Source organism: Lissotriton helveticus, chromosome 8 (assembly GCF_964261635.1).
Source record: "Lissotriton helveticus chromosome 8, aLisHel1.1, whole genome shotgun sequence".
NCBI classification, from domain to species: Eukaryota; Metazoa; Chordata; class Amphibia; order Caudata; family Salamandridae; genus Lissotriton; species Lissotriton helveticus.
Genome location: NC_136069.1, coordinates 1,340,318,942 through 1,340,346,412, shown reverse-complemented (window position 1 = coordinate 1,340,346,412; position 27,471 = coordinate 1,340,318,942). Strand labels below are relative to the sequence as shown.

Here is a 27,471-nt window from a genome sequence, read left to right as displayed (position 1 = left end):
GAAAAAAAATGATGGATTTAGGCCCAGATCTCTGTACTGGGGTGAATGTATGACATTGCTCTGCATTCTGTCCATCACCTGTTGTTTTTGCATTTGTCACCTCGAGTGGGACGGGTATGCTCAGACGTGAGTCCCATGCTCTCCATGCCACTGGAATCAAGCTATCCAGGCTGATGAGGGCTGAAAGCCCGAAACCGGTCCTTGGATGCTTGTTTCCAGTCCAGGGAGGACCTGGCTTGGCAATTCGGGCTGGACTGTTCCCATGGGGCACAGGGTCAAGACTGATTTGCATATTGCTGGGTTCAAACTGGAATGGCATGGTGAGCAAAAAAACGATGGATTTAGGCCCAGATCTCTGTACTGGGGTGAATGTATGACATTGTTCTGCATTCTGTCCATCACCTGTTGCTTTTGCATTTGTCACCCCGAGTGGGACGGGTATGCTCAGACGTGAGTCCCGTGCTCTCCATGCCACTGGAATCAAGCTATCCAGGCTGATGAGGGCTGAAAGCCTGAAACCGGTCCTTGGATGCTTGTTTCCAGTCCAGGGAGGACCTGGCTTGGCAATTCGGGCTGGACTGTTCCCATGGGGCACAGGGTCAAGACTGATTTGCATATTGCTGGGTTCAAACTGGAATGGCATGGTGAGCAAAAAAACGATGGATTTAGGCCCAGATCTCTGTACTGGGGTGAATGTATGACATTGTTCTGCATTCTGTCCATCACCTGTTGTTTTTGCACTGGAGCTTGGAGCACCAGCACCTGCCTGCTTGCCAAGACCAGTGTGCCCTGTGAGGGAGAGGAGAGCATCCGAGGGAGTGAGATCCAGGTGGCAGCCCAGCCAAGAGAACTAACAATGTGAGGTATGAGGAGACCTCTGCTGCATTGATTGAGTCATTGTCCATGTGCAGATTCCAGTGGAGGACCCCGTATGTTAGGAGAAGGCTGCTTTGAAGATATCTGTGAGCAGATTGCCTTGTAGGGGGAATAAAACTTGAGGTGCTGTGGTTGTAGCTACCCCATATACCAGGATGGACCTCCATGCTATGGGCTACTGTATGATAAGGGTCACTGCCGTGGCTGGTAGTGTTATGGCAATCCCGTATGCCAGGAGGAGCTGCCACTATCCAAGCTGTTGTGAAGATCAGGCTGTCGCCTAAAAACTGGGAGCATCGTGAGCAGTAGGTCACCACAAAGCCTCAAGGATTGTGCCTGAGTTGCCCCTGCAAAGTGTGGAGGATGCCCTGGGTGCAATGCCACATCCCTCAGACCCAGTTGGGAACATCAGAATCCAATTCACCCCACACATTCATTGGGGAGCACAGAACTTACTGTGCAGAAGGAGGACTGGAGCACCGCTGACCGCTGCAGGAGGTAGCCGCATACGCTTAGATGAGAGCCCATGTGCAGCTGACTCTCTGGTCCGGATCATTGTGAGTACCCGCTGTCAATATACTCACTGAGAAACTGCAAGCTTTCTCACTTCTGGAGCCGGTAAGACTAGTTTTGGGCCAGTACGGCTCTGAGAGACTTGCTGCTTAGGGCACTGCAGAGCTAAGACTGTTTTGAATACTTTCCTAAGAGTCGGCTCTTGAGGTAAGGCCTACTATTTTTTATTTATTTATATAACACTTATAGAGCGCACAAATACCGATCAGTGTCCTGGCGCTGAAAGTGGTAACTCCCTGAGGCTCAGACTCCCGGGCTAGAGGGTAAAAAGCCATGTTTTAAGGTTTTTCCTGAAGGCTAACAAGTTTGTATTTAGTTTGAGGGTCAAGGGGAGGGAGTTCCATGCCTTTGCTGCTCCCCCCACAAAGCTCCTGCCCCCCCAGCGTGCCTTCTTGATCCGAGTTGTTTTAATCAGTCCCATAGTGGCAGACCTCAGTTGTCTCCCAGGTCTGTACCACTGGAAATGATCCTGAAGAAACACCGGGCCCAGGCCATGCAGTACCTTGAAAACAATGTAGAGGGTTTTGAATAAAATCCTCTTCCGCATCGGGAGCCAATGCAACCTCTCCAATTCCTTAGTGACTGATGAAAACTTGGACAGGCCCCCGATCAGGCGGGCAGCTGCATTTTGTAGGACCTGAAGTTTGTTCAGCACCCCTGTTGAGCCTCTAAAAAGAGGCTATTACAGTAATCAAGGCGCGAGAGAGCGAGTGCCGTCACCACCGTCCTTCTGCTTCCCTCTGGTAGAAATGGAAGAACCTTCCTGATGGTTTTCAGAATCCAATGTATGGAAGAGGTCAGCGCCTTGACAAGGGGTTTGAAGGTCAGTTGGTTGTCTATAATGACTTCAAGATTCTTCACCTTTTGAGCTGGAGGTGGCGGAGGGCCCATATCTGTAGGCCACCATTTGGAGCTCCAAAGATTTGAGTTCGACCCGAAAATGAGCACCTCGGTCTTGGAGGAATTTAATTTTAAGCAGCTTTTTGCCATCCAGGAACTGACTGCAGACATGCAGTCCTGAAACCTAGCTGCCACCCCCAATTCTTTCCCTGGAAGCACCGAGACCACAATCTGGGTGTCATCTGCGTAGGATGTTAACTCAAACCCGAAGGAACGAATCACTGGGGCAAGGGAGGATACATAAATATTAAATAAAGTGGGGCTAAGGGAGGATCCCTGAGGGACCCCCCCGGGAAGTTCGAAAGGTCTTGATTCAAAGTCCCCCATAGCCACCACTTGTATCCGATCTTTCAGGAAGGCCTTCAGAATGTTGAGTGCTTGCCCCTGGATCCCGCAGGCCTCCAATCGGTCCACCAGCATAGCATGGTGACCCGTATCGAAGGCCGCTGACAGATCCAGTAGGATCAGCACTGCTTGGCCCCCATCGTCAAGCACCTTCCGGACCTCCTCTGTGGACTTAATCAGGGCGGTCTCGGTGCTGTGACCTTCCCTAAACCCATGTTGGGCCGGATCTAGACCCTTCGAGTTACGCAGAAAGGAACAGAGTTGGGAGTTCATAATTTTTTCGATCAGTTTTGCCGGCAGAGGCAATCTAGCAATTGGCCTATAACTGTTAGGGTCGGTGACATCCAGCGATGGTTTCTTAAGTAGTGGGCGGATGGATGCCCGCTTCCACACTATGGGAAAATCGCCCTTCTCAAACATCAAATTGAATATACTGGCTAAGTGGACTAGCAAGCATTCCTTGGATGTGACCACCAGTTAATGGAGAATAACCTCGGGAAACTTCGTTTACAACGCGGTTGTTACATCGCGATGCCATTACATCGCGGTTTTTAGAACGCAAGTCGTTACAACGACTTGCGCTGGATGGCGCTCTAGGACAAGGAATAGTATAATTTACTATCCAACACCTTCCCTACTGTATGTAGACTGGAGTTGGAATAGTAAATTATACTACTCCTAAGACCAGCGCCCTCCAACGCAAGTCGTTGTAATGACTTGCATTGTAAAACCTGCGATGCAATGGCATGCGATGTATTAGCATGCGTTGTAATGTCATACAACCATAACCTCTATACATTATGAACATCGGGTGGGACAGGACTTTTCTAGCGAAATACTAGAGCACTGACATCAAGGGGAGATGCGTTATTGTTCATGCATTTTGAAACATTACTTTGAAAGCATTGAGTTAGAAATAAAATATTTATTTTTATTATAAAAATTACATTTCACTGGATATTGATTTATTGACACTACTGTGCGCTTTTCTAGTTATGAGCCGTGTACACTGACCTGTATCCACATAATCCTCCTCCCCGAGGAAACTTTGGACTGCTCGACAATAGGTACCACTGAGAGTCAAGTGCAGAAAGGGTACTTGGCCTAGTTGCGAAGGATCCATGGTAGGTCAGGCCAGGGAACAACAGGAGTAAAAAAGTTTCAACCCACACAGTTGGTTCCAGCAACTCCTGCTTGCACCCAGGCCCTCTGAAACGGGTTCTGACATTTGGCAGCAAGCAGTTGTGGGCATATTGTTTAGGAGTCTGAATACAGAGAGGGCATTGCCCATTTCCAATTTTTGCCATAAATCCAGGTTTTGTTTTCCACACATAAAGGTGACACACATAGACAATGGAAAACACAAGGTTGGGAATTGACCTCAGCACCATGTCCATTAGATCAGATGAAGGATTTATGTAGGGACAGGTAGTAGAGAATTCCCAGGAGTAGGGACAAAGTGGTCCTTGCTAATTTCATTTTGGATGTGTTTGAGATACTGGTTGAAAGGGATGAGGCTGTAGTTTACTCTGGTGAAGGCACCATGGTAGAAACCAAGGAAGAGAGAGCTGTGGAGTCATGCTCTAGGTTCCCCATAGCACACATCTATCCCAGACAAACGCAGAGTGTGTCTCCTAATACAGTTTCCAGAGTTTCACCAGACCACCTTCAGTATCTACAATTCCTCAGGTCAGGTGTTTACACTCCCTCAAATTGCTATGGCACCACTGTCACCACTTACATGAATAAATCCCTTGGGTGGGTTGAGTCTGGCAGAGACCCTGAGCTTGCAGTTGGAACTTCAGAAAGCTAAGGCTGGGCAAGATGAGAAAGCCAGCGAGCTCGAGAGGGAGAAGCTAAGACTAGCTCATGCCAGGTCGTGGCCAAGGTTCTAAAATATCTTGTGCAGGGGTATGTGGAAGTCAGGATATTTTGAAATGGTAAGTGAGCTTTGAAATCACTATCTAAGGCAGTTGCTAGAATGGGGTGTATGCCATTGGAATGAACAGCAATCAGTTGGAGAATGCCTGTGGCAGCCCAGATGGTCTATAGGCGAATGAGATGCTGTGACTGCAAGAGATCCGAGGAGGTTCTGTTTGAGACTTAGTTTCATGGTGTATTATATGACTGGAATGAGTGGCTAAGATGGAAGGAGGCCAAGGATTTTTAGTCCCTTCACCAGTTGCTGGTGAAAGAGCAAATCAAGGAGGAGTGTTCTACCCAACTTAGGCAATACCAGTCTGATCTGACAGAATGGGATGCAACACAGCTTCCAGTGCTAGCTGATAAGCGGTTAGCTAACAAGGTTCAGAAAGAGCTAGAGAAGCACAGCTCTAAGCCAAGGAGGAAAATAACTCTTGACAGGCTGGTTCCAAACCGAAAGGCAAGGGCAGGATAATCTTCAGGGGACTTGTGGAGGGCCCAGGAAACATGGGAGTGGTAATGGTGTATTCGGAAAGTGGCATCATGAGAAGAGAAGGCGAGGAAGTCCTTCCAAGTCCAAGGTGGTGACTTGCTTTAAGTTACACAATGCGGGACATTTAAAAAGAGATTGACAACAAAAAGAACTTGATCCAGATCTGCTAAAACTAAAGCGCCAAGGTGCCTGGCAATGAGTGACACTACCCCTCGTCACTGAGGGGGGCCTCAAGGACATTTGCTGAGCTGAGGTCACGCCCATAGAAGCTGTGACATTCTCAGCCCAGCTTCTCAGGCAGCCATGAGCCTGCACATTAAGCGCATGTCTAGTTCCCAGCTGCCTGACCTGAAAATTAACAGTGTCTGCCAGGCCCACTTTTGCTCAGCCTGACAAACAATGTTCGTGAGGGGCAAAAGGTGAGGGGGCGTGGCCCCTAAGCCCCAATAGACCGGTCATGACTGAAGGTTTGTTAGCTGCTGGGGTCCTACACGGGAAGATTTCTGCAAGGCAGAGGAGGAGTGCCCTACACTTGTGGGACTTAAGAAGGAAGCCCAGGAACAAGTCAGCAAAAAAGTGGTAGGGAAACACTCTGTTGGCTGAAAGGATGGTCTACTTTATAGTGAACCAGTAAATCCTGAGCCAGGAACTAGCAAGAGGCTAGTGGTTCAATTATTGCACTTGAACATCTTGTTGTATCTGGTCCATGAAGTGCCCTTAGCACGACACCTAGGGATTAGAAAAACCCAGGAAAGTTTGGACCATCTCTTCTAGTGGCCAAGGATGAGCAGAGACACAAAGCAGTTCTGTAGACCTGTACCGCTTGCTAGTTCAGTGCTAAGACAGGAGGGGTGTGGTATTCTCAAATTTTTGGAAATTGATTTTTAATTCTCATTAAGTCGGAAGAGGTTCACGGGACAGGGGCAGGGTTGTCTCTCAAGGAAAGAATGGTGTTGAGAAAGGGTGGGGTGGGGCTTTATCATCTGCCTCACTAGAGTAAGGGGAGGTGTCTTCCCTTTCTCTGTGAATCTGGCTTCTAACTATTCAGTCTGCGGTCCTTCCTAGACTTTCTCAAGTAATGGTGAGGCTGAGTTCGCAGAGAACTCACCTGACAGCTAGGATTGGATGCTTTCTCAGTCTAGATCTTTCTACAATAGTGCAGTCTACATCTTATCTAGGTAATAGGGCACTTCTTTCTACTGTCAATTGCTCGCATCACAGGACTCTCTTGCGTATTTACTCCTTGTGCTCCATTCAGCTGCAATCCTGCTGGTTTTACTCTGTTTAAGTGCATCCAAAAGTGCAACACTACCCCATCAGAGGGCATGAGGAAAACACCAAGCAAATCCTCCTCCCTTGGGTCCTTAGTCTCCTTCACTTTATTTGTGGTTCAGTGATTTGAGAGACTAAATAAGGAGGGGGTGGAACAATATGAGCACAAGCACTAATTCTGCCCCTGAGGTAGCTTACCTGATATTCCAGTTTCTCTGTGTTTTTCAGTTTGTAGAACCTTGTCAATTGTAACCTGCATAGTCGCCACTGCTTTGTAGTTTTTTAATGCACTTGCACCACTGTCCGTGATTTTATTAACAACAAAGCGCAACTTGACTGTGCGGTATTCAGAATTGCATTTTGTTAGCTCTGCATTTCGCCGTAGCCTTACCTGCCCCCTACTCCCTGGTCCGCCGCGGGTGATCCCGTGTGTGCGGAGGGAGACTGGGGCTAAAATTCACGCTGACACCGGCGTGAACGCTATCTTGGGAGTATAGGGTTAGCGGTATAGTCGCTCACTCCACTACAGGAAAACAGCTTAAAAGCAAGGTTGGCCCGGTCGCACTGCAGTTAGTAACTGAGGTGCGCCCTGAGGGAACCTTGTCAATTGTAACCTGCATAGTCGCCACTGCTTTGTAGTTTTTTAATGCACTTGCACCACTGTCCCTGATTTTATTAACAAACAAAGCGCAACTTGACTGTGCGGTATTCAGAATTGCATTTTGTTAGCTCTGCATTTTGCCGTAGCCTCACCTGCCCCCTACTCCCTGGTCCACCGCGGGTGATCCCGTTTGTTCGGAGGGAGACTCGGGCTAAAAATCACGCTGACACCGGCGTGGACGCCAGCTTGGGAGTGTAGCGTTAGCGGTATAGTAGCTCGCTCCACTTCAGGAAAACGGCTTAAAAGCAAGGTGGGCCCTCTCGCGCTGCAGTTAGTAACTGAGGTGCACGCTGAGGGAACCTTGTCAATTGTAACCTGCATAGTTGCCACTGCTTTGTAGTTTTTTAATGCACTTGGGGCCCGATGTAGGTAATTCCGATTTACCGACTCTTAAATACCGAATCATACCGATTCGGTATTTGAGAGCCGGTAAATCGGAAGTAGGCAGATGTAGGTAATAAATTACCGATTCTGTACGATTCGGTATTTACCGAATCGGTAAATACCGAATCGCTATTTCCCATTGATTCCTATGGGCCTTGAAGCCCATAGGAATCAATGGGAAATACCGAATCGGTATTTACCGATTCGCTAAATACCGAATCCTGCAAGGGTGCAGGGGGTGTCACTTTGACACCCTGTAGCACACCAATTCCAGGCTTGTGTGTCATGTGGCACACATACATGCCCTAAGGGCATGTCTGTGTGTCACATGGCACAGGTGTACATGCACAGATGTGCATGTACACCTGAATTCGGTATTTTACCACCCAATTGTATTGGGTGATAAAATACCGAATTCTGAAGGCCTGTAGCACTGCAAACAGTGCTACCTACATCTGGGATTTACCGATTCGGTATTTTACAGAATCGGTAAATTTACCGATTCGGTAAATTTACCGATTCTGTAAAATAATGGCCCCTACATCTCAATCACCAAATACCGGTCGGTAACAGCCGAATTCAGCCGTTACCGACCGGTATTTGGTGACCTACATCGGGCCCTTGCACCACTGTCCGTGATTTTATTAACAAACAAAGCGCAACTTGACTGTGCGGTATTCAGAATTGCATTTTGTTAGCTCTGCACTTCGCCATAGCCATACCTGCCCCCTACTCCCTGGTCCGCCGCGGGTGATCCCGTTTGTGCGGAGGGAGATTCGGGCTAAAAATCACACTTACACCGGCGTGGACGTCATCTTGGGAGTGGAGAGTTAGCGGTATAGTCGCTCGCTCCACTTCAGGAAAACACTAAAAAAGCAATGTGGGCCCGGACGCGTGCAGCGTGCGCGCCGCTAGCGCACTAAAGGCGCACCAAAGGCAAGCCCGTGTGCAAGCGTCCGTGTCCGGCCGGAACCCGGGGCCAGAGACCCTGCCCCTCGCTCTAGCTAGCGGATACAGTACAGCTCGGAGGGACTACGCTGCTTAGCAGGTCCTAAAAGGGAAATATGTATACAATCCTTCCCACTTTCCTTTGACCCGCCTAAATGCTCACACTGTGGTTTCCTTCTTACTACAGACCATCAACCCCCCAACCAACCCACAGAGATACAACATTTTCTACTAAACTGTAGATCACTGCCTAGACACACAGTCGAAATCTCCATCCTCCTTGAAGAAGAGTCACCTGAGGTGCTGTTCCTCACTGAGACATGGCTTACTCCTAGTTCCGATCCTGATCTCGTCCAGGCTTTGCCCAGCGGCTATTCCATAGTGAGACTGGATCGCCCCGTAGGGAAGGGGGGGCGGGATAGCCATTATATATAAACACGATCTAACTTGCCGTTTAACGGGCAGCCCCATTCCAGACTGCAAAAATGCGGTTTACTCTATCGAGTTTTCCCCTACCCTCACATTCTCGGACATCTTATTACATGAGCCCCAGGTCCCTTAGGGGATTTTTGGAAATTATTGCCAGACCTGGCCGTGAATGTAGCCAGCTCCTCTGCTAACTTCTCCATACTAGGGGACTTCAACCTCCATTTTGACGATCACCTACAGACATCGGCAATGGAACTCTCTAAGGACTTAGCTGTCTTTCAATTTCTACAGAAAATTAGTGAACCTACTCATACAAAGGACCATCTATTAGACCCTATCTTCTCAAATCTGGATGACCTATTAGGCGGGAAACCCATACCAGTCCCGCGGTCAGACCATTTTCCTTATACCGTTTACATGGGCACCACCTCACAGATTAACCCGTAAAACCCCCCTGTACTCAAAAACTCGCCCTTGGTCCAAACTCTCAACGGAGCAATGGACCACAGTTTTGGAAGAAACCAAACCCGCCCCCACCGTGCATGTGACTATGGCCAATGACAATTTCAACAATTGGCTTAAAAAATCTTTAGATGCTCTTGTCCCGGTGAACAGTATGAAAATTAAAACAGGAAACACAGAAAAACCATGGTATTCACAGGTTTTACGGGGTCTAAAGCAGAACTGCACAAAACTGGAAAGAGCCTGGAGGAAGAGTTTCTCCTCGGACTCAAAGAAAAATTATAGAGAATGTATCCACCTCTACAAAGCCGAAATCAGAACAGCACAGGCAACCTATTACGAAAATAAAATCCTAGCCGCGCACAATTCAACTCGTGAGATCTTTAGTATTGCTATATCCCTCTCAAAGGTTCCACCTTCACCTGCCACCCTTAGTACATCAAGAGCACAATGTGACAAATTAGCAGAATTGTTTCCCACAAAGATCGAAACCATTTTTTCCTCATTTCCCCCTATTAAAAATGATCCCCCAGTCCCCCCACCTGAGAAAAATCAACCTATTCTAGATATAATCCCGGCATTGGAGATGCCAGTATTAGAAAGTCTCCTCTCCAAGGTAAAAAGTGGATCACCCAAAGATCCTGCCCCACTTTGGATACTGAGACAGGTGGCGGGCGTGGTCTCTCCTGTGATCCTTGACCTAATTAGCATCTCACTATCCTCAGGGGTCGTCCCCCCGCATGGAAGGAAGCTATGGTAAAGGCTCTTTTGAAGAAGCCCAGCCTTGATCTCTCCATTCTAGGAAATTACCGCCCCATCTCCTTACTCCCAGGGATTAGCAAAATCACAGAAAAATACGTTAACTCTATTCTGTCCTCTTTTTTGGAGACTCATAATCTTCTCCATCAGACTCAGACAGGCTTCCGTCCACTACAGGGTACAGAGACTGCCTTGCTCTCAGTAGTGGAAGAATCTAGGAAAATAGTAGATTCCGGTGGCAGCGCAGTGGTCCTGCTTCTCGACCTCAGCGCGGCGTTCGATATCGTAAATCACCAGATCCTCATCCATAGGCTTAGCAAATTAGGTATTACTGGAACTGCCCTGGCTTGGCTCCACTCCTTTCTAGATAATAGATCTTTCCAAGTCTTTGAAAATGAGGTGATGTCCAAAAGAACTCCCCTTCGCTGTGGAGTGCCTCAGGGATCATCCCTGAGCCCTACTTCATTTAATGTGTACACCTGCACCCTCGCCGAGGCAATTCTCCCCTTTGGAATACATATAGTCACCTATGCAGATGACACGCAACTGGTGATTGGGCTCAACAGATCGGAGAACTCCCCCCTCCGTCTGCGTTCATGCCTGGAAGAAATTGCGACCTGGATGAACGACTCTTTTCTCAAATTAAATGGGGAAAAGATTGAAATTATGATTCTGGGTAATCGCTCTCCGCTTGAACTGAAAGAAATATGGCCTGCCTCTTTAGGCTTAGCCCCTACCCCCAAAACCCAGTTAAAGAGCCTAGGTGTCTGGATCGGCCAAGACCTTACATTTAAAATCCAGGCACAGAAAATGGCCACTTCATGCTATGGCGTCCTGCAAATGATTCAGAAAATCCTTCCTCTCCTGCCATTTCAGGCCAAGAAAATTATGGTCCAAGCACTTGTCCTGTCCCGGCTGGACTATGCTAACGCGCTCTACCTAGGGGCCCCTGCTGCCCCCTTTACGAAATTACAAACCATCCAGAATAGTGCCGCAAGACTTCTACTGGGCACTCCGAAACATCAGTCAGTCAACCTGCTCTGAAATCTCTGCATTGGCTCCCAGTCCAAGAGAGAGTTAAGTTCAAATCCCTATGTATCGCCCATACATCTCTTTCTATAACTGGTCCACCCATTCTTCACAATATCATTCAGCCCTATGAGCCCAACAGAAGTCTTCGATCCAAAACCCTGAACCTGGCCACTGTCCCCAGGATTAGGAAGACAAGAAGTGGAGGTCGACAATTCTCGCTTAATGCTGCTAAACTGTGGAACTCCCTCCCCCATCATCTGCAAGCAGACCCTAATCATCTCTCCTTTCACAGATTCCTAAGAACACTATTGTTTCCTTAATCTGGCTCGACATCTCATTTTTGCTACTGTAAGCACTGGGATGCCTCCGGGTAGCCATGCGCTATATACATTTTATTCAATTTCAATTTGTTGGTCTCCTTATGCCATTGCAGAAAGACTAGTCATTGTTCAACCCCTGTCTTATTTCTAGAATCTTTCAACTTTTTCAGTAAATTCACTAATCTTTTAAGATCAAAGGCATCCTGTGGAAGAAAGGATTTTGTTCCTTTCTCATTAGTGCGTTCCACCCTCCATTTCAGAAATGTGCACGTACCTTTACCATACTAGTGGTACACAGCCTAGCCAGGAGTCCCTTTCGGTGGGGGTTCGCTATGTTTAGATTTTCATGCCCCATCTCTACTCTCTCATTGACAAATGGTAAGCAAGAATGGAGCTACCATCCAGTGGCGGAAAAAAGGCCTCCGCAGCCCCCGCAATGCGGGGGGGCCCAAGATGCAGGTGCTCCCCTCAGCACAGTACTCTGGCCTGAGAGCTCCTGGATTAAATCCGGAGTGGGGGCCCTTCCATGTACCTTGCGGGGGGCCCTCAACTTTATTACTATAGTGTTACTATCTTTATGCCAACAGCTCATCCCATGGAGGTGGGGTGTGAAGGGAACAGAAAGTAGGGTAAGGAGTTCCTTAGTTATTTCTCTACCTGGTCTCACGGAGTGGAAGCAAAGATATCACATATACTAACACCCAAAGATCACCTTGCATTCGGGCAGCGTTTATTTGTGTGCTAGGAGGAGGTAGAGAAGGAACTAGGGTGGCTAGATCTGAAGGCCTCTCATACACATTCATGCTGAAAGGGCCTGTGCTTCAGGTCCTGGTACCTCTGACTATCTCCCCAATCCCTGCACTGTTTCAAGACCCTACTCCCTGTAAGTCATGGATTGCATACAAACACTCTTTGCTGTAGGACTCCTCCAGTATCGACCTACCCATTCAGTTTAGTTTCCCACTGTGTCCTACACAGAATACACATTCAGTGCACTCCACACATCACAAACAATACTAGTCAATATATTCCAAGCAAAGCAAACAATAGGTAATAGACTTCACAATTTAGTTGAATGTGGTTACGCTGTCTAGCCAAATCACCAGGTCTGGCGCTAGCTCGTTCTCCACCCCATTCTCCCTGTAAAACTGTCTCACTTACTTCTAGCCCCACGGTCGTCATGTGGATCTTGGTCCATCACACAATGCACCAGGTTCAGTAAAAGAATACAGACACTCAGGCAGTGCTAAATTTGTAAAGAAAATGTGTCAGGGCTCTCGTCAGGAGGCCACTGCAGCTTCCACCACACATTACCCCTACAATGCTGCCACTTATAGTAACAACACAACTACTAACCATCACACTCCCACAAGTGTGACGATTCGGACTATTCCCGGCCCCCAGAGCTATAGGAAGGGCATGCGCTGCAGGTAATAGTCAAATGTACTGAATTAATAATTGACTTTTGTTGTGGTCATCTCTCTTTTGCCAGACAGTGCAATCTTTTGCCAGACAGTGCCATCTTATGGCAGACTGTCACAAGCGCCGGTGTTAAGTGCTGGTGCTGAGCACCGGAAACCACCAGCCCAAATTAAGCACTGCACTCAGGACTGATCATAGAAGGATAGGTCAGAAAAGTGTTACGTATGTTTAATGCAAAAAGCCAGCCAGCTTGAAGCCCTAGTCAGATGGAGCATGTCATGCTACATCCACACTTTCCGATGTTACATTTATACATTATTTCTCAATGCAAACGTATGGAAGCAGTAACATGTGATTAAAAGATACTGCAGATAGGTGCTACTGAGAAGGTGCCATGCACGTCTTATGGGAAGAATGCGAGAAGACCTTGACAGTTAGATATAATTGTTTCTATAGTAAAAGGATGAGTTCACTAATTACTATGGTGCTCGCCTCATTGTGGTAATTTCAGAGCGCGGCTACACTTACTAAAGACAGTTAAGCTTGAGCTAAAATCTATCTGCAATTTAACACAGGATAGCATAATGGCAGTGCATTTAAAATGCAGGCAAATGTGCAATGATGCTAAGTTTTGAGTGCACTTTATCAGATATCCAAAGGAAATCCCAATGTATTAACATAAACAATGAGATATGAAACTGTTGAGTTCTCGCAGCCATTTTGCTTACAGATTGAAACAACTGCATTGGAAAAGCATGGCTTCCAAAGCTGTTCACATTTACATCCTGGTGCCTTCTCCTGTCTGTGAGGCTGCGTTAGCTAACAAGCTACTTCTTTTCTGCCAATCGGCAGGTGACTCCTTCACTTTTCCTACAAGGCTGAAATTGTTGACACGGTCCTAATATTGTGCAACACTACTTTAGGATCTATTGCTGGCATAGCTATTATGTAGGATTCACAGTTTATCACCACCTAAACTATTCCAGCATTCACCTCCAGAGGGGTGGTTATGATAAGATTATTTTCAGCAAAGATATTATGCCACAAGTATTGTCCCACACCAAGGTATTTATGCTAGGATTTATTGACACACAGCCAAACTTTCATGGAGAGGCGTATTCTCTGTACATGTTAAATTGAAGAGTTTTACTGCGTCGAATCAAGCTATTAAACCCATCTTTCTGTTTCCACTTCTGCCCCACCCCCCACTCAACCCCCCTCCTCCCCACTCCTATATTGCACATTGAGAACTGTGAGTGATTATTGGTCTGAGCACCGAGAGGACAAGGGTCAGAAGATCAATTTCATTTCTCTATCCTTCTTTTTTTTCTTGTCTCCATCTTCTTTTTCCTCATTATCTTCTCTTATCAATTAATGCTTCTCCTCTCAAGCCTTCCCTTTAAGATCTTTTTCTTTGCTCTCATAATTTTCTGTTATTTCCCTCTCTTTCATCCTCTTTTCTCGCATAGCTTTTCTTGTATTCCTTATTTTTTCTCATGTTTGTGTTTTCATTTCATCCGCCCTAACTTATTCTATAACTTCTATTTGTTTTTCTCTCATTTTACACCACACGTTCCTCTTCTGTTCAATTCCATCTTCTTGAATTTATTCTTAAACTATTCTTTATCCTTTTACATCTCACCATACATTTTTGTTGACTTCTTTAATGTTTTTCTTTCACTCATACTTTTTCCTTTCTAGTTAATCCCTTTCTCTATTCTCCCGTACATTGTTGTATCCATTAGAATGCCTCTGCAGTCTCAACCCTTAACTATCTCATATATTATTCTCTCGTTATAGTAATATATTTGCCTTCATACGTTTTGCTTCGTTTGCATTACTAATTCATCATATCTTCATCTACTCTGCTCATACACCCCATCTATTCAGTTAAATTATTCTTTAATGTATACCTCCAACCTCAGTTGAAGGACAGTGATGACGCTAAGTACATCGGTGGTGTAGCTGGCGGAAGCCAGATTTAGGATTTCGAAGTCATGGATTACCACATAAGAAGTTGGATCCGTAAAGCAATAAAACTTTGTGTGTGGCGGTGGCCAGAAAGCAAACAAAATGTAAAAAACTGTAAAACACCCCTCCAGTAGACACCATACTGATATTAAAAGAGATAGCCAAAACCAATTTGCCTTGCTTGTCAATCATGAACAGACCCTCAACAAAGGTGTCTAATCATGGACAACTATGGACAATTTTGGCCGCTTGACCATGTATGTCCGTCTAACATGGATAGAGCTTTTGATTATGTGATCATGGTTTTTTGAGAGAGTAAATATACCAGGTACACAAATCTTTTGCAAAACCTAACTAAGAATGGACATGTATGGTCATGTCATATAGCTACTGTTAATCTGAATACTGTGTTAAGTTAGCGTAGGCTCATTGAATGTTTAAACGCCATTTTTTCCTTTTGCTGCTTCTGCACATGATACATAACTGTTGATTTAGCTTTCAACCTAGTAGTTTACTTGAGAATAATATGTTATTGCTCTATAATCAGCTTTGCTTAATAAATTGTGTCTGTACAGTGAGTGCTGAAGCTACAAGGATAACACAACACAGATTGTTGTGAGAACTGATCTCCGCACCTCCATAGACATAACATAAGTGCAGCTCCTGCCAAAACCTGGTTTTAGGCGCGTTTTATATTGCAATGTTTGGAGCACATTCACACACTTGATGCTGTTCGCATGCAGAGAGCTGGTGGAGACAGATGTGATCCCTTCATACTAGGATCTTGAGGTATGGGCCCGCCATGCTAAAACCCAAAGAGACCTTCTTATATATTAATATAATATACCAATTAGGGAGGGTGAGAATTATGTGTGGTTAGCACTTATGCATTTCAGCATAATAGCATGCTGTCACCGTTTGCTTTCTATGGACTAGTAACTATGCTGATAACTTTGCTTCTGATAATGTGTTTCCTTGTATTATCTAAGATACTGCGTTTGAGACAACGGCATTAGTAAATAAATATTTCAAATGTGCACGTGTCCTCATTACTCCACGTTCTGGGTTGAAATGATTGTATAACGAAAGAGTGCTCATGTGTTCCACGTAACCTGAGGTAGTGTAAGTTCATGTTCTGGTTTGTCTAAGCATTGGGAGTTTTGTTATGACCAATGAGACACTGTAGCTAGCTCGGTAAGGGTTTTTTTGGGTACTGAGGTGAGTTTTGGGTCACCCTAATTCGCCGAGGTTCCAATCCTCTGTGCACAGTTCTGTGGGAGAACAGAAACCCTGCGACATGGCGCCCTACCGTTGGTGGTCTTATATCATGACACTTGAGTAGTAAATCATTCAATCCTTAACCCCTTCACTGTCGTTTACGGAAAACGGTGGTGTCGGAAAAAACCGACCTATTTTTCACATAGGTCTTTTCAAGCTTGAATCTTTCTAAAAACGGTTTCCTTGAATTACTACCCAGTTGTGCTACAAAGTTTGCTTTGTTTTTCTGTAGTTCCGGTGTAATCATGGCACAAGCTGTGGACATCCCGCAACATAGTCGCATCGCGGTGCGTAACCATTTACAGGCTTTCCAAGTCCCAGTGGATGGCTTGGCTGTGATTTTGGTGGTGTGTGCGGATCCGGCATACCCTTTCGAACTGTTCTATTTGTGGGTAACGTTTCCGGCTATTGACGCAAATTCTGGTGTGTTCCACACTTACACCCCCTCGCCTGTACCGGCTGAATATACACCGTACAGGGCACTGGAAATACCTATTGATCATTGGCAGCATCGCGTTTGGTTTGGTGGCGCCCTGCCCCATTCTTTGTCCGCTGCGAGGTTAGGTCCATTGTCCATTCAGGCACAAATTGGCCTGCGTTGGCTGGGTTTACTCCTCATCCTCAACACGGCAATTGTACCTTAGCGGAGGTTCGTAGACTACATGTTGTTTCGTTTGCCGTGATTCGTGCATTAGTGCAATACATAGGTCGTCATCTCCCGGGTGGTCCCCCGGGGGGCCGGGCTGTTCAAACGGAACATGGCGGTTTAAAGCTTAATCCGGTTATGGTAAATTCGGTTTTTGGTAAGCGCCTCGATGACAAAGATGAGTTCCCTTTCTGGCTTGCCGAAAAATTTGACCAACTGGAGGCTGTGTTTCCGAATTCTACTCCTGCTGATAAACATCGAATGTTGACGATTACTTTGCCTAAGGATTAAACTCCTGAACTCGTTGACTGTGAAAGTTGGGGGAAAACTTTTGCGGCTGTGTATGCGAGGTGTTTCGGCACCCCATCTATGTCTGTACTGCCTACGATCGTTAAACGTGTTCAAGATGATCACGGACCGGAAGCAGCGGTAGAATTGGGTATGCGCCTGTGTGGTTCTTTTGAGATTGTTAGCGATCTCATACTCTCCAATATTAAGGGGGATGCAGTGAACTTTCAGGTGTCTAATGCTTTGGCAGCTCTACCCGATGCCGAAAAACCCCGGCAGTTGGCGAAGATTGTTGTGGCCGCATATAAAACTATTGGTCGCACAAGTAAGGGTCTGAAGTATTTTGCGGTTAAGGACAAGAAACAACCACAAGGACAATCTGCTGAGGCAGATGTCCAGCCCAAGTCCAAAAAACAAAATTGGCCTAAAAAACAGAAACAGGGGAAGCAACAGCAGCAAGCTCAGGATTCTTATCCTGCGCCACAAGTTTCTGCGCCGACAGAGAGAGTTTATGATTTGCGCGATCGCGCGATGATTAAATCACCTGATCGATTTCAGGTTTCTGACCAACGCTCTCCTCGTTCCTTTCAGGACTCATCGGCCCCAAAGACCGGTGGAGGAGGAGGCGGAAGAGGACGTGGTGGCCAACAAGGACGTGGCCAGCCCCGCCAGACAGACGGCACAGGAAAGCAGGAGGACTCAACGCCAAAAAGACCGCAGTTTGCGAAGAAGAAAGTCGCGGCTTTAACAGCGCATCGATATGCCACAGATAGTGAGAACGCGGCTTCGGAATCTGACTTGGGCTCTGACCTTGCTGGACAGCGCGGCGAAGATTACCATAGTGAGAGAGGCCCTGCGTCCACTACTGAAGGTGACAGCGACTGACGTTTATGTTGTGATAGAAACAGCTGACACGAGAGTAGCTCCCCCGATATACTTTTTGAAATTGTCCTGTTAATTGAAGGAGACATACAACGTACTATTAAAGAGGTGTTTTGGGAAAACCTTTCGTCTACGTATGACATTTTGCTTTCGGAGGCTGACTGGCCCCCACCTTTTGTGCTCGCAGCGCCGCGAGGGGAGGAGGTGATCCTCCCCAGTTTCGCGAACACTGTCTCGAAAGAGCATGCGCAACATTTTGCAGAAGAGTGGGCTCTGGCTCTCGCACCGGCTCTGTACCGCAACCAATGTGGTTGGGATAAATTGTCCCCGTGCCACGAGATTCCGTTGTGGTCTCAGCCGCAGCCTCAACCTCAATATCCCATCCGGCGAGAAGCAAAGGCATCCGTCGCAGCGATCCTTGAACAATTGGAATATCAGGGTGTAATTGAAACGTGCGTGTCTCCGATGAATAATCCTCTTTTTACTGTAACCAATCCTGACGGATCTTATTGTTTGGTTTTGGATTACCGGCATTTGAACTCACATTGCCGTAACTGTGCAGTACAGAATACTCACGGCTCTGCCTTAGTGGATAGTCTTGTGCGTAAGCGTTTTAAAACAACGCTTGACATTTCCAACGGTTTTTATGCCCACAGATTGGATAGCTTTAGCTCCCAATGGACCAGTTTTACAAGCGCTGGGGTCCAAAAACAATTCCGGCGTCTCCCAATGGGCTATAAGAATAGTCCAGGTATATTTATAGTCTCTCTTCTGGAGAGAATCGACCCAGAGGCTTGCTCTTATGTGGATGACATATATCTCACAGACGACGAAATTTGGGAGCATCTGTGCCGGGTTAACTCGATTATTTGTAACTTTGCAGATATGGGTTACAAATTTAACTTTGCAAAATCGCTAATTGCTGAGTACACAGTGTTGTTCCTCGGCTATGAGCTGAACAATGAAGGTAGAGGTTTGGCTCCTCACTTCTTGGAGAAATGCGCACAACTGCGCGCTCCAACAACACTGAAAAAATTACAGTCTTTACTGGGTTTTTTAAATTTCGGGAGGACTTACATTCCGGAATATGCCCAGCGTATCAAGCCTTTGTATGCTTTGATACAACCAACTTTTTCCAAATCATGCTGGCTGCCTGAGCACTCAGCCATTTTGCAATCTTTGCAGGCTGATCTGCTAACTTCTAAATTCTTACTGACTCGAGATAACCACACTAACCTGGTGATAAGAATCATTCCGGGGACTGTGGGTTTCACTTATCTCACTTTTAATGAAGGAGACACAGTACCTATTGCTTACAAGTCACACTTGTACACTTCAGCTGAAATGCGGTTTTCCACTGTGGAAAAGGTTTTAACAGCTGTGCAGATGGCGATTCTTAAAGAACGTGCGCTGTCACAAGGAAAACGCATGACTGTACAAACATATGCGCGACTATGTCCATCAATGTGACATTTGCCAGCAGATTAAGCCTTCGACTGCTGCGCGTCCGCCACAGACACAGTTGTACATATCGAATAAACCACTAGGTTGTGTTTATTTAGATCACTGCGGTCCTTTTTCCTCTGATACTGCGTATAAGTACATCTTAGTAGCAGTTGATTCATGCACACGCTTTGTATGGGTCTGGCCCCATCGCAGCGCTGATTCACGGACTGTCATTAGAGATTTGCGTGTCTTTGTGGGAATTTTTGCCTGTGGTACCTTCCATTCGGATCAGGGTCCGGCTTTCGCCTCTAAGGCGTACAAGGATGCCATGAGTTCGATGGGGGTCCAAGTCAAGTTTTCGTCTCCCTACAGACCTGAGGGTAATAGCGTAGTAGAGCGAATGAACCGCGACTTAAAGCAATCTTTGAGAGCCCGAGTTATAGGCACTGGCAGAAACTGGCTAGTCCACTTCAATGGCGTGCAGCGTGCTCTTAATAATCTCCCTAGAAGGTCTCTGGGTGGGCGGACCCCATACAAAATGCTCTTTGGCATCAAGATGTACGTCCCTGACCTTGACGGTCTAGACTGTGTGGTTCGCGCCACTTCCATTGACGCAGATGAACATTGCAATGTTTTACAGGATCTACAAAAGACCAGAGACAGTCTTGCAAAGGAACATTTGCCCTCCACATCGGATGTTGCGTTGCAGATCCCGGTAGTTGGCTGGCTACCCCAAGTTGGTGAACTGGTTCGAGAGAAGATCGACAACAAGAAAGAATTTGGACCTTCCTATCGAGCTACGGTCCCAGTCCTTGGCGTGAAGGGCACAAGAACAGTCATTTTACCCCCTCTTCCAGGTCGTAAGGAGAACAGGTTTATCTCCATTGACAATGTCAGGATACACAGAATGGCCGATTATTCTTAGTATGACACCAGCAGTATCCTGTCCTTCAATGGTGAGAAATTCAGTATTGGCTACTACATCAAACCCTGAGCCTGATGTGGCCATCAAATTACCTGCCCTTTCCAGTCCTTTATTAAGTACTTTGCCTGGCACAGACCATGATGATATCGATTACACTTATCCCACTGACTTATCGATGCCTGACCTGCAAGCCCGTTTGGCCACTGAATCAAGATTTTCGTTTGACTCTGTTTCCTTTGCCTCGAAGAAACCCTCACGATTTGCTGTTTATGCCACATAATTTAAAAAACATTTTTTAATTCCCCCATGGGCATACATTTGGCTGATTCTTTTTTCAGTTTACCTTTTTATGTCAATTGGTTTTGTGTTTTATTTTTTTCGACTCATCAATGGACACTATGTCGAGGAAAGAACATGCATTACACATCTCAATGGAACTTTGGCCCCACTTTCCTCGTCGCATTCTGCACACAGACTGAAAAGAGACTTGACATTTGTTAACATCACTGCCTGGCCAGTCCTTGATGGTATTGTGTGGGATGCAGTTAGATTTCAAATTCATGGCCCTACAGAAGTCGTTAATGTTCCTAATGTCCTTAGAGTAAATATGGGGGATGTAGTGAAACAAAACATACGTTCTGATGATTGGGATGTTCATGCAGTAGGAAGTTTGTTTTCTGATTTGAAATACTATGCTGCCTTTGATGCGGAAGATTTATATTTAGAATCCGCTAATTATGGTGATTTGTTTTGCTTCCAACATTTTGGCAATCACTTCTTACATAAAACATCTTCCAGGAGGAATGCTGTTAATTTTACACAGTGGGAACATTGCCTAGCCCCTAAACAGGGCAGTTCCGATACATTTCTAAAAAAGTACACTTATTTTACTAACTTTAATCAGTCAAGTCCCGAGTCTTTTTATTTTAAGATTTCAAAGAAGCCGATGTCCAAGGTTAGACTAACTGATACTAAATTGTTGTACTCGAAGTCCTTCCTTGATCAGTTAGTTATTGAAGGCTACAAGCTATGGAAGGAAACAATTGACCTTAAATCAGTTTGGGGTTCAAGAGCCTGGCAGGTACAAGGCACTGAGGCTTTGCACCGTGCATGTCTCATCCCAAACCATTTGTTGTTTTTGAATGAAACAATTTCCCAAACAACTTGCTTTGGATTGGCTACTTCTAAAAAATTAAATAACCCAACCATCCCTGATTTAGAGGAATACACTGGCTGGAGTAATTATACTCAGTTTTCCATTAGAGAATTACAGACCCTTTTACTTAATTCTTCCTTTAACATATCCAGTATGGATCCAAAAGGCTGGCTCGTGTGGCACCGTAGTGCTGATTCCTGCCAGCACCGTTTTCTGGGTTTATCAGAGGGTTTTACACAGGTTAGGCCTGATCCCCGTTTTGAAATGGCCCATACCGTCACTACTTATTCAGTGGGCAAGTTATGTCAGAATTGGCTGAAACAATATACTTTGGCTGCAGTTAAACTTCATCTATCGAAACTAAATGAGGATGTAGACTTAAATGATTTCATAAAAGGCCCCGCTAGTGGTAGATCAAAGAGATGGATATATGCTATTTACAATGAAATCTGGAAAACATCACAGGTTGAGGCAGCGACATGCCTTAGAGCAATTGATCAGGCTAATCTTGAGAAAGTGCTTGCAGTAGTTGATAATAGTATTAACATGCTTTCTTCCCGCATTTACACTTTAGATAATATTGTGTCCTCTGTTGTGGATATTGTGCAGGATGAAGTGTCTGTTTTGTACCATGGCCAAAATCAGTTACGTTCAATCATGCAATTTGCATGGACCCTACAAACGTTGAAAGCTGGCAAGGTGCCATGGACCTACATGAACGTTTCATCTCTCTTTGCCCCTTTTAATTTGACTGACAAGCAGCGATTGCTTTCCATGCGTGATGCATCATTTTCTATGTTGCACATTGAGAGGTTAGAATCCTTGCCTTTTTCGGTGGCGGAAACCACTACTGCAACGTGGCTTATCCACGGTTTGATAACGCTGCCCTTTGCTTTGTATAAATGTACTAATTGTATGCGATATGTTGCCATTGGTCGATATGAACCGTGAGGTAGTGGTTTCCTTCATGAAGTGTGGTCCCTTCCATTCACTTATAGATGTTTAAAAGATGGACAGGAGGTTTATCTGAATGGGGAAGAGTGTACAGAGACACCTGATCATTCATTAATGTGTAGACATATACAATTACACGGTTCTTGTAACCAAGACAGGCCTAATTTAGCTTGTGTTTTAAAAGGGACACCTGTTCCAGCAATCGTCCCAACTTTTACCTTATTGGAAAACGGTAGTTATTTACTTTTGAATAATGAAGATTGTTGTGGGTTAATAAAAGGGGTTCCTTATGTGGTAACTGTAACTGAGCGTGTAGTTTGCTGCAGAAATGTACTGTACCCACCCACGCATGAGAATAGGGATGTTTCCATCTGGCCGCGCATCCAAACCTTGACAGCGGAGTTCAACGGCATGAGCAGAATAAGGGCGCTATTGTCCCAAAAAGAAGTGGCCTTGAGTTCGGCTCGAGAAACCTTCGTGCTTCACATAGCTAACACCCGTACCGAGGTTCAGGCCCTTTTAAATACTGATTTACCGTTGCATTTCAGCGAGATGGTTCATTCTATCTTTAACGCGTCCTCCACAACTGGGCAGGCGCACTTTTTTAAAACAGTTAGCAGCGGTCTCGTGACTTCATTTGAAAAAATATTTGGAGTCATTCCTGCTTTCTTTCATTCCATTTTTTCGAGTTTGTTTGGTGGATTCCCGGTTTTACTGGCACTAGCGGCTGGCGTTCTGGTGATTTTTTGCTTCATTAAATATGGATGCCCTTCCTGTGCAAGAAGCCGACCAGCGCCTTCTAGCGCTGTTTCGCAACCGGATGCTTGAATACTATAGCACACTGCCGCTTGCGATTTTGAGCACGGCATATGGATTATCATTTCGATTCTCCTACTTCACCTGTGTCCAGCCTGTGTTTCACTGCCTGAGCTGTGATTTTGATTGGGCCATTGATTTGTGTCTCTGCGGACCGGTTTCTCCTGACGTCGATTTTAATCAGCTGATGGGTCCTATTACTACTCACGAGTTGGTTTGTTCTGGCGAAAGGATTACGGCCTTAGCAGCGATGCATGGACTAATGGGTCCTTGGAACGTACTCGCAGCAGCGCAGGATTTCTTGGCACTGAGCATATCTTGAGAACCCACCGAGTTGTCCTCTGATGGTAATAGAGGCTCCGGTACTGGAGGAACACGTATGTTCTTTTCCACTTTTAAATTGGATGGCTGAACTGTTTTCGGATGAAGACGGTGATTTCATGTTGGAGGCTGTTGCTGCATATTTTGCATATACGGTCATGTCCTAGAAACTTTTCCATGTTTTAAATCCGGCAATTTGACTTTCAGCTTACATAATTTTTGCGATTTTTCTTACACTTTCTTGGTTTCCCAGATCTATTGACTTGAGCAAAAATAAACGAACACTAGATTTTTTCATATTGTTTCATTATACCATATTCTTTTTCCCCAAGGTGTTTAAAGTATATTCATTGCTCATAGTTCTTGAACTCAGCTCTCATGAGATGGCCCTTATGTTATCTTATCTTGTCCGTACTCGGATCATGGGGGGGTGTCATATAGCTACTGTTAATCTGAATACTGTGTTAAGTTAGCGTAGGCTCATTGAATGTCTAAACGCCATTTTTTCCTTTTGCTGCTTCTGCACACGATACATAATTGTTGATTTAGCTTTCAACCTAGTAGTTTACTTGAGAATAATATGTTATTGCTCTATAATCAGCTTTGCTTAATAAATTGTGTCTGTACAGTGAGTGCTGAAGCTACAAGGATAATACAACACAGATTGTTGTGAGAACTGATCTCCGCACCTCCATAGACATAACATAAGTGCAGCTCCTGCCAAAACCTGGTTTTAGGCGCGTTTTATATTGCAATGTTTGGAGCACATTCACACACTTGATGCTGTTCGCATGCAGAGAGCTGGTGGAGACAGATGTGATCCCTTCATACTAGGATCTTGAGGTATGGGCCCGCCCTGCTAAAACCCAAAGAGACATTCTTATATATTAATATAATATACCAATTAGGGAGGGTGAGAATTATGTGTTGTTAGCACTTATTCATTTCAGCATAATAGCATGCTGTCACCGTTTGCTTTCTATGGACTAGTAACTATGCTGATAACTTTGCTTCTGATAATACGTTTCCTTGTATTATCTAAGATACTGCGTTTGAGACAACGGCATTAGTAAATAAATATTTCAAATGTACACGTGTCCTCATTACTCCACGTTCTGGGTTGAAATGACTGTATAATGAAAGAGTGCTCATGTGTTCCACGTAACCTGAGGTATTGTAAGTTCATGTTCTGGTTTGTCTAAGCATTGGGAGTTTTGTTATGACCAATGAGACACTGTAGCTAGCTCGGTAAGGGGTTTTTTGGGTACTGAGGTGAGTTTTGGGTCACCCTAATTCCCCGAGGTTCCAATCCTCTGTGCACAGTTCTGTGGGAGAACAGAAACCCTGTGACAGTCAACTGCACTCTTCTACCAAAACCAAAGACATAGGGTGCATGTGACCCAAATACGCATTATAATAAATGTGAATCACAGATTTACAGGGATTAGCAGCGATGTAATGTAAAGAATATTTTATGCCTTTCCTATTGTTTCTCTGAATCCACTGCAGGACATCCTTTCGGTAAAAGACAAGAATAGAACGTATGTCATATTCTTCTTTGATAAGGTTTAAGACACACAGGCACTGATGTGCCACTCCACAGATGGGATAGTGCCCACTACCAAGTAGAGGATGGCGCTCTGTGCAACAGTCTTTGTTGGTGCCCCCTCAATGACCTCAATGACCTCCTTCTCCATGCATTCCCTCACTACCACCCTCCAACAGTGCCTCTCATCTCTCCATAGCCCCTCTCTCACATGTATTTCATTTGTTTCATAGCACTACTCATGCCAGTGTAGGGTATCAGAGCACTTTACATTACGCACACATTATACAGAGACACCTAATCATGGATGTATGACATTACAACGCATGCTTTTACCACGCATGCCTTTACAACGCAGTTTTTACTACGCATGCTGTTACAGCGCATAGCGCTTAGGGGTGCTGGATAGTGAATAGTTTAATTTACTATTCCAACTCCAGTCCCCGTGGATAGTAGGGAAGGTGTTGGATAGTAAATTAAATCTATTCCCTATCCTAGAGCGCCCCCCAGCGCTATGCGTTGTAATGACATGTGTTGTAATAGTTGCGTCGTAAAGGCACTGCGTGGTAAAAGTTGCGTTGTAAAGGATGTTTCCCACTAATCATACATGCGTAGGTCAGTGTATAGGAAACCTTACACAACGCAATGAAGACTACAAGGTGCAGGAGTCACATCTCATCAATGCTGTTACACAGTATATTTTAGGAGTGCTTGGTCTGAAGAAGTACAAACTTACAATTTTTAAAACATAACACAGAGTTTGGGGGTTGGCTTTACTAACAAAAATTAATTTCCAACAAAACTAGCCCTAGGGGAAAAAACAAAGGGCCTCATTTACTATATTTTGATGACGAGCAGCACGGCAAGCCTTCCTGCTGCACTGCCATGCATCAAAATAAAAGGCAGGAATGCACCGTATCTACAAGATAAGGCGTATTCCGTTTCCATCTCCACAGCGGCGGCGCGCAAACAACAGCCACACGCCAACGCAGATACCCTTGCGTCATGGAGTAAGGGTGCCTGCGTTGCGGTGTTGATTGTTTTTGTGCAGGAATGGACTCCTTTCTGCACAAAACCAATAGATGGCATTTTCCACTTTCTATGTGTTCTGCAAAAATAAAGCCCGCATGGAATGCGGAAAAAACGAGGAAAAATAAAAAAGTATTTCTCCTCCTTGCCCCACTGCTACGCCTCCTCTGGGACCCCGGGTACCTTGTAAATCTGGGAATGTGTCAGGTTCCATGGATGTTGTGTGGGAACACCAACAGCAACGCCCCTTTCACGCAGAGTAATGTGTGAAAGGGGCCCATATTTTACAAGGTCCGAAAAGCCAGGCAGGGTGACTTCACGTGGCCTAGTAAATATGGGTTGGCACAATGTGCCGCCAGTGCATTAAAAAAAATTGACGCGCAAGAGGCTAGTAAATGAGGCCCAAAATGTTCTAATATATACCTTCCAGTTTGCATGCAGTTTTTTTTTATGACAGTTCGCCTTGCTCTCATGCTGTTTTACCCTGTTAAAAAACTATTGCTCCTGTTACATTGTATATGTCAAAATTGCCAGGGTGAGACCTCTGAAGCTGCCACAGTGACTGTTTCTGAGCACCTCGTGTACATACTACAGAACTGCTGCTGTGCCACAGTTTGAAAGTGACAGCTGCACGGTTCTTCGGCCTTTAAACCCTGGTAGGAATGATTTCTTTCCTCAGCTAGCTAGCAAACAGAAACCTGAAATGAGTGTTAAATGGGTGTTCTGGGGCCTTGCCTCGTCTCATCACACAGCCTCCATGGTGCCCTTTATGTCAGATGATCTGTTTTTAGAGTTCCTGTTTCAGTAGTCAAATGCTGCTTGCTGAGCTGAGCAAAAGTGCAAGTGCCGGGAACTTAAACACATCTAAAGGAATCAGGAATGTAGGTGAGCGGGTTCTTTGTAACTATATGCAGTGTGTGTTTGTGGAGGGAGGGTGGTTCCTCTATTGTCAAGCTAAATACTTGTGTTTCTTAGAAGACTCTGCAAGGCTCCCACGTTCAGTGCCCTCTCCTCTCCATTTTACATTCGGGTTCTTTGTATGTGTCTGCCTTGTAGAGAAGCTGCCTGCAAGATGGATTGTTACACATTCTTTGAAATATACGAAGAGTCCGCTTTAGCTGCACCACGAGGAGTGCTACCCTCTTACCTTATGGTATTGGCTATTTCCTGTATCATTCCACCTTCTAGGAAGGGATTCCATTGGAATTCATCCGTGACTATTTTTTATATTCTATATGCATTCTATACAGAAAGTAACTTTTTTGGAGCTACTTAATCCCAACAATGGTACAGTCAATACGGCAGACTTTAACGTGATAAACAACATTCTTTTTCACGTGTGACATGTAAACGTCTGTGCTTAAAAATGCCAAAGCATGTAAACACAGCATTGATAAAATGCTGTTTACATGCA

The 27,471-nt window shown here is 45.4% G+C and overlaps 1 long non-coding RNA gene across 2 annotated transcripts in view; it reads left to right on the top strand.

Moving 5' to 3' along the window:
• The window catches only part of LOC144771967 (uncharacterized), a 244,850-nt gene that overhangs the window by 126,977 nt on the left and 90,402 nt on the right, over window positions 1-27,471 (top strand). Inside the window, exon 1 of one of the 2 annotated variants that reach the window (XR_013599568.1) lies at window positions 26,865-26,938. The exons of the other annotated variant lie outside the window; for it this stretch is intronic. This is a non-coding gene — a long non-coding RNA (uncharacterized LOC144771967). Of the gene's footprint in view, window positions 1-26,864; window positions 26,939-27,471 lie in introns of those variants that run through there. 2 annotated transcript variants of the gene reach the window in all.